Below are 9,007 nucleotides of genomic sequence, written 5' to 3'. Positions count from 1 at the left end.
AGATTGATTTTCACCAATCCACTCAGTACTCAAAAAGGGGGCTCCTCGTCGAAAAAGCAGTCCTGAACTATACCAAATCAATTATTCATCGCGCCCCTTCCGATCCAATTTGCTCTAATCGGTTCATATCCCTTGAAAAAAAAAAGGGCGATGCTTTCCGCTCCGTTCAAACCTTCCCAGGACTAAATTTGGACTGCTGTTAACTGGTGCAGGATGGCGGCCAGACACGTCTTCGATTAGTGAAACGGATTAACCTTGATTACGTTCCGCTGTGGGTGGGGAGAAGAGTCTAAAAGGGGGCGGTTCCATACTACAGAGCACCTTCAAGCAGGGCGAGGGGAGGGTGGATTGTCTTAATCAGACGAGATTATTTGTAGCAGATAATGAATCGCCTAGTTTTGCGAAAGACAATGCCCGTCGTTCGTCTTTCCTGAGCGAGCGAGCAGCCACCAATCAATGGATACCTACTGGTGAATGAAAACAAAACTTTCGTCGGTGCCGGTGAATATTTGGTTGGTACAAATTTCCATTCGTTCGAAATTCCCCGGGGTCTCTCTACAGTCTCAGTCAGTGATGAGGATTTTATGGGCCGATATCATGCAAACCTTGTGCCAACAAAGGAAGGAGAAGTTTCCTCTTAGTACCAGGCAAATGGACTTCATTTGTTTTCCCCAGGACTTAGGCAAAGGACCGAATAACGTTGGATATATGTTACGTTAGAATGTTTTGGGTCGTCCGTCGTTTTGTCTTAGTCCTTGCTTGGCCGTTTTCATAATTTATGGATCCGCATGATGTGTCATAAATTTAAATACACTTGGGAGGATCATGGGTTCGGAAAGGACTTGGGAAGCCATTTTTATTCGTCCACGTAATAATCGGAGTATTTTGGTAACGGCCCTGGCAGGTGCAGATTTTCAGACTTCAGGTTAACGAGTATCATCAGATGACAAACTGAGGGTTTCCTGATACAATAAACGAAACAAATTTGAAATTTTTGATCAAGTTCACTTATGAAATTGATTAAAATATTCAAATTGAAAATTTAGAAAAACTTTAAGTTAACGAAATAAAGTTTTCTGAGTCCTACTCAACAAATTCTTCACAGACATTATGATATCGGAGCGGATCCGATTAAGATTTGTATCCTCACCCTAAAGCTGATTCGTTCCAGCCTAAATCGTTGAAAGCGATCCGCATCCGGTTCCGAAAAATTTTATTTATGGGGTGTGTGTTTTCCCCCCCTATTCTACAACTTCTGGTCTTTCCAAGACAGCTCCAGCCATTGATTGGTCAATCTCGATAAAAAAAAAACTTGACCCCAGCAAAGTCGTAAACATCATCAACATGGCAGCAGCTATCGAACAAACGCCACTCAATTTTTGGGGAGATGACCACTCAAAAAATGGAATGGATGCGGTTTCGAGCCATGCCATGCCCCAACATAAGATATCTGCCACAAGCTTTTTTCGAGAGGCCTCATGAAAACGGTCGATAATATATAGCTTTACCGCAGTGCTTGTTGAAATGAATTATTATATGGGAGCTGAAGCTGCTAGCCATTTTCCCGGGCAGCTGGTGACGAAATTTTCCGAAAATGTTCACAATTTGATAGCCATAATTTAAATCGTCAACAAACCAAGAAAAGTTGGTTTTTGTTGAAAAAATGAAATTTATGTTAAAATTATCAAAAAATAATAAACCAAACGTTCGTAACAATTTAAAAAAAAATTTAAATAATTCATCACGTTGTTGAAAGAATATCTCTGGAGCCACTATTGGACAGCAAATCAAATAACACGTTTTAATTTTAAAATTGACAAAATGTTATTCTATCGTACAGTTTTTCTCTACCTCTCATAAGCGGAAATTGAGATTTATTTATTTTTTAATATATTCGAACTAAAGAACTATAGGGGAGAATGAGGATACTTGATCCCTGGGGATACTTGATTCCTTAGCTATATCTCGAAACTGGAATGTCTTACAAAGATCAAATGTTCTAGAAAAATGTGCCAAAATAGACCAAACGGCGTATTCTTCTTCTGAATTGATCGATATGATTGCTGATTACGATATTACTAATATTTATCCAAAAACTAATATTTATCAAACAATTGTCTGAAGAAAAGAGCAAAAATAATTGATTTCTCTTAGTTATAAAAAATAGCGCCTTTAAGTATGCAATGTTATTAGCGTTGAGACAAAGTTATAGAATTTTCTTCTTATATCTGCTATAAATTGTGAAATGAGAACAAACATGACCAAAATAGTCAATTAAAATTCTATCTTGGGGTTTTGTTTGATTTTTATACAAGGAATAGGGCTTCCTGAATAAAAGATCAAGTCTCCTTAAAAAGGGATCAAGTCTCCCATAACTTCAGAAAAATCGCAATTTTTTTACTCCCACGAAAATGCTTCTTGTTCATCAACGGGTTCAAATATCGTTCTAATTTTTGGAGCATAGAAACTTGAAGTTACAAGCTGTCAGAAAATGTCAAAGTCGGCGAGTTGCTAAATTTTTCCAAAAAATGTGGTGAAAATAAGAAAAGAGGATCAAGTATTCCCACTCTCCCCTAAACTGTTGCTTATTGTTCTTGAGTTCGAATATATTTAAAAAAAAATTAAAACTAAATTTCCGCTTGTGAGAGGTAGGGAAAAAACCTTTTGATTACAAACTTAGAGATATATAATCTTATAGGGGAACATGCCCTATTATGCGCCACCTAAGCGAATCGCTGATTTTCTATGTATTCCACGTACAAATTGTGTTGAAAATGGGTGCAATCGTTGAAGGAAATTGTTTTCTACAAATGCCTTTGACTTTTTACAACTCAAATTGCTATAGTTACTTCAAAAACTTGATTTTTTAAAAACCTTATTCAAAGCCACAGAACAAAACTGTGTTGCAAATACGCGCCGCTGTGTATTCAATACAATAGAAGTTAAGTAGCTAGACTTCAGGTTATTCATCAAACCTAGTAAATTTACAGATAAATATCCTTTTGTTTCAAAATATGTCTTCCTTTGCCGATAATTTTGCTACTGTCAACAGTTTGCGAAACGGAAGCTCTAAATGAAATGCAAAAAAGAACATTCAGATTCTTTTCGTAGCGTTTTTTGTTGTTTTTATTGTTTTTGTCTTTGTCGATTTTCACTTAAGTTTTCGAACGAAAAAAACCTTTTTTATCAAATTGAATGTTATTGCCAGTTTTTAAAAGAAAAAAAAATTGGGTTAAACATATATCAAGGTAGAGCTTTCATTTTCCTTGCTCAATCATCGTGCAAATTGTTCGGGAATTCCCAAATAATTGTAACGCCCGAAAATTTCCGGTCGGGAAATCTCGGGTCGGGCACTCTAGTTCAATCGTTTTGCTGTTTCAATATTATAATTATTTTATAATTATATTATAAGCATAATCTTTAATATCAGATACTCCAAGACTTCCTTCAGTGGTCTCAGGAATAGTGGAAATTTTATCTATTGTTTATTAGAAAATTGAAGAATTTATTTTTTTGAGCTAATCTATATCTGAATGTATTCTAGGAAAAATTTGAATTCTTGCTTAATAATAGAAAAATCAGTTATTGTTTTGTATGTTATCAGTTATCAATGATTGATTTTACTCTAAATCGGTCAATTAAAAAATTTTCACACGCCATATCACTAACACGAGAGCTGATAGACAAAATATTGCAAATGATTCGTATTCAGGAAGTCAAAATTTTCCAAAACCCGTTTTTAAAACAAAGACACCAAAAATGCTGTTTCCTAGTGTTATCACATTATTATCTGATGGATGAAAAAGTGGCTAAGCTTACAAAAGTGCGACTGCAATCAAAAATCTGAATTTCTGTTTTTACTCACCGACCCTGAGAATGAGCAATTTCAGCCAAAATGTGGTTCCAGAATGTGAATTGTTAACCGTTTAAAATTAAACATAGATATATTCAATATGACTATGAATACAGAGAACTTTTGTTGATATATTTGAAAATTTTAGGAACATTGCTTAAGTTATTTAGGCCGGGACAAATAAAGAATTCTTCATTTGTCAATCTTTCAATTAAATACCTTAAACTATTTTAAATCATAGGGAGAATCCCAAAGGAGGTAATCAAAGAGGTTTTTTTTTTAGATTTTCGATCGAAATAACTCGATTTTTCATGCTGTACAATGTAGGTTGTATGCAAGTTTGTTGTATGTTACCTTTTTTAAATTTTTTTTAAACTATTCAAAATTTGAAATTTTTTTTTACTATTCACCACCCGAACCTCCCCCCCCCCCTTTCCTCTTGTAATGTTTCAACTCCAAGTTTCAAAAGAAGGATTTTAATTTTTTTCAGGCCTCATGTTAGCGATAATTTCTTTTTTATACTTTTGTGTAACCACATTCCATTGAGTATTCAATGCAGGCCCGTGCGAAGGACCCGTCCATGGGGGGGGTTTTAGAATTTCGAATTCAGCTAAAAATAATAACAATATAAAAAAAACAGTTATACAGGAAAGGGACAACGTTTCTCGCTCATGATTTCCACACAAACTATAAAAAAATTGACTGATAAAAAAACAAAGTTTTCAAAACATATCACAATGACAGTTTCAATTTCCGGTAAGTCATACTTTTTTTTTCCAATATGATCTTCTTTATTCTGAACTAGAAATTTGTTTCAAAAGAATTTCCAAGCGAATTTAAAATAAACGCAAGCTTAAAATAAACGTTTCCAAAACACATAGTTTAAAACAATCTGAATTCTAAAACAAATGTCCAATTAGGTAAAAAACTAAACATGATTAGTTGTTAGGAAAATGCTACCTAATAATTTTATGTTTTTATTTATCTTAAGTTGAAATTCTTTCCTTCATTTTCAACTATAGGGTTGATTATAAAAATCCGCTGTAATATTCTGAATTTGAACAAAAAATATTTAATCTCGATTTGAAATGTGTATTTTTGATTAGTGAAAAAAAATCCATTAAGAACTTTGTTTAATTTACTGATAGTTTAATTTAATTTAATAAAAAGAAGTATTAAATAATTATTATTTCAAAAGAGCCAGTTATAGAAGTCAGAGATAAAACCTTTTATAAAAAAAATCCTCCAGTAATGAAAGTTGAAAATTATAACTTCATGTTTAATTATACTGACAAGGAAATGTTGAGTAATTGGTATCTTCGTGAATGATCAATAAAAACTGATAAAATAAATGAAAAATAAGGAGTTTCAAGTTTTGTTGCAAATATTGAAAGCATAAAGCAAAAACAAAGTCAGTTAATCTTGCGCATTAACATTAAGTTTCAAATTTGCTACTTCGAACAATTTTTCAAACTTTTTAAGAAAAATTATTTTGTATAAAACAAATAATAAAATTTTTTGATCGCGGGTTTTAAAGTTTTGAACTCTGAGCATGGTGTCACTTTCGATGGAAATATTTGGTCCTGGAAAGAACAAAAGGTTGAAACAAATTTTTTTTATTTAAAATTAGATTTAAGGGCTTATGTTTCAAGGACATTAAAATTCTGGATTAAAAACATACATATTTGTTTTAAATTTCTAAAACTCTTCATAGTTTGGCTATAAAATTCGGCAAGTTAATAAAAATATGAGAAAACTGTATTTTATAATTTGATTAATTTATTTGAAAATTTAAAAAAATGTTAAAATGGAAAAGATAAATTTTTTAAAACATTTCAGAAGGATTTTTTAATAAACATGTTCCACCATGACCATTTACAGAATTTAATTAATAACTCAAGGCAATAGCATTTTGGTGCTTATTTTTATAACGAATAATTTGGTAGATAGCGTCCTGAACTCGAAACTTTTGCCAAATTTGATCGAACACATTTAATTTAGGTGATTAGGAGTTTTAAAATGTATCAGGTTTAAGTGAAACTCAATAACTGATTAACTAACAAACCTGCATTTACGAAAAAAAAATCTTGAACTTGATTCTGTTTAGCAAACTACATCCAATTAAGGAATGCATGATCTAAAAAATTGAATTCAACCGCTAAAAAATGGAAAGATATCATTATAAGTATTTTTGACATTACCGCAGAAAGTGTAAAAAAAACTTGAATTTATTTAACATATTTGTTGGAATCTGCAAAAAATAAGATTTTTGCTTTAAAAATATTAAAAATTAATTTTGGTTTAAAACTTCTTTAAAATTGAGAAATGAAGAAAATTTTAAAAACATATAACTTCTACAACGTTTTGCACAGAACCCAAAATTACTTGAAATCTTGAGGAAAGTTAAAAAATCCTTCAAAAATTTTATTTCCTGATGATAGGTTTTTGATTTAAGTTTTTGTAAAAAAAGTGCAAAAAATTCTCAAATGTTTCTTTTTGCTTATTTACAAAAGTCATTTCAATTAAAAAGCTGATTAAAATATTCCATATTTGGATTCGGTTCACCCAAATTAGTCCAAATTACATTTTATATTCATTGCACTTCAGAAGATGTAAATTTTGTGACCTTGTGTGAGTTAAATATTAAAACCTATTTTGTTGAGCATAGGGTTTTTGTATATCAAGTTTTGAGTTCCAATACAAAAGGTTGATTGAATTGCAAAGTGAAATTTTCAATCGAAATAAATTCCAATTCGCGAACGTCAAATAGTGTCGGATATCGAAATGCCCAAACCAAGGGTGATTTAAGAAAAAATTCCGCCGGAGGCGAGAAAAATTTCTGACTTGCTTGTAAACAATTATTTTCAAATACATTTTAAGATCAAGTTATTTTCCGTTACTACGGTGAAAATTTAACTTTAAAAAATCTTCATGGGGGGGGGGGGGTTAAACCCCTAAACCCCCCCCCCCCCCCCCGTTCGCACGGCCTTGACTAACACAGTAAGGACCGCGAAGAAATTTAAGTAGAGAAATATCTAATTTCGGCATTCTATATCTCAAAATTCGCTGGACCACTCTAAATAAATTTAGTATCTTGGAGTTAACCGAAAGTGTTATTTTCAATTTTGCAGAAAAGATTTTAATAATTCAATTTATTACATTTGAGTTATTTGATAGTGTTATACTTCTAAAAGTAGCACATTCGCGACAAGCGAATAAACGAGAATTCTCATATTTGGTTTGAAATGCGTTGACGTTATTTTGTTACAGCGTTTGTAATAAAAATAAAGTTCCAATATTTTATGTGGATAATACCTGCATAAAATTTCGAAATTAATCGATTTAATTCTGTGTTTGAAAATTTCAAATTAAAATTACTATTTGGATTATGAACTATAAAATTCCTGCTTTGGTTTCGATTGATAGTTTGATCAAATTAAATATTTGAATTCCATTTGTAATTTATTTCTTCAAGCTTGGTTTATGACACTGAATTGTGGTTCTGAACAAATGTATTAAGGTTTTGAATTTTGTTTTTGATATCTGTATCTGCATGAAATTAATTTTTAATTATTTTGTTAAAGTTTTTTATGTTGGCTTCAAACAAAGTCAAAAATTTGAGGAAAATAAGTAAAAAAAAGAAAATTTTTATATTATTTCGATAAATGCGATGATTAAACTTGGCCAGGGAATTTCAGTTGGAGAAAAATTGCGGATTGATTTTGCATTTAACGGCTCCACTCATTGATTAACTCTTCCGCAATAATTGCACTTGATGTTTAACAAATGTTGTTCAAAGATACCAGAAACTACCTTCTACGAACGCACAAAGGCTATTTGAAGGCAATATACTGAACTCACATCCAGTTTCATTGTATGTTTGAAATATTAAAAATGTTTTAATATTATTCTCTGGGATGGCATTTGCAAAAAACTAATCGATTCATCATTGAATTGATTTTTTTTTTGCAAAATAAAACAAAGAACTTTAATAACTGCTATTATTTTTTTTTTTTATTAAATTTTTTTAACTCTAGAAAGACCACACCAGTCAAAATGACTGATTGGACACTTTGTTTGTTGAATATCTTTTAAACACTACGCTATAAAAATTCGCAAAAAATACGACTTTTCATGAATTTTGAATCTCTACTATGCGAAAATGAGGTGATTCCGTGCACTCATGGTGAAAAAATATTTCCATTTTATAACAAAAATGATATCGAATAAATAACAAAATAATTACAAAAGAAAAAATTTAAAAATATTATGATATAAAAATTTTTCCCTTTACCAGTCATTTTGACTGGTCGCGGTCCGAATAGGTATATTCAATTTGCCGGTCCTTCTAGTGTTGATATTTGCGATAACGATTTTTGAAAGCCTAAAGTACGATTCAAAGTATGATGAAGTGTTTCGATGAGAAAGTATCGATTCAACTGTTTTTCTACTTGATTATCGTTGAAAAGTTCCTGTAAACTGGACAAATTTTCCCGGGTATTATCCGGATTACAAGTTGAAAATTTTGAAATCAAATTCCCAATATTTGCCATTTTTTTAAGATAAAACAGCCTTGATTTGACCAGCCTGGATACGTACGGGAAAAATTTTGGCAACCTTAAGTTAGTCACCATCTGAAAAATTTCTTTGAATATATTTAAGCGGGGATGACGAAAAGTGGCGAAATAAAAATTAGTAATGAAAATCCTTAATACTTCTTTTGACTTCTTATATTTTATTAGGTTTTGTCCACAAAATACACTATCTAAAGTTTAAAGCTGTATGTAATTGTTGGATCTTAAGGAAATACTATGGAAATAGTCTAAAAATATTCCGATTGAACCCATTTTAAAATATTTCCTACACAGCAAAAATTATTTCCTGTAAAATTTCGCAAATGTCCTGTCACAAAAAGGAGCAGGACATTTACCGTTATTTTACAGGTCGAAAAACAAAGTTTGTGACATTTAATTTTCAGTGTACAACTTTTTTACAGGACATGAGTTGTAATAATAAATGAATCTTCGTTAACTTTCAAGGAAAACTATTAAAAATTACAGGTTTTGTTAATTACAGGTTGATTTATTTTAAAGGTTGCAGTTTCAGTGACACTGTAATAGTCAAAAAAAATTTCTGTGTAGTTGTGATTGCTGA

Source organism: Uranotaenia lowii, chromosome 2, assembly GCF_029784155.1.
Source record: "Uranotaenia lowii strain MFRU-FL chromosome 2, ASM2978415v1, whole genome shotgun sequence".
NCBI classification, from domain to species: domain Eukaryota; kingdom Metazoa; phylum Arthropoda; class Insecta; order Diptera; family Culicidae; genus Uranotaenia; species Uranotaenia lowii.
Note: the sequence above shows the minus strand (reverse complement) of the source record.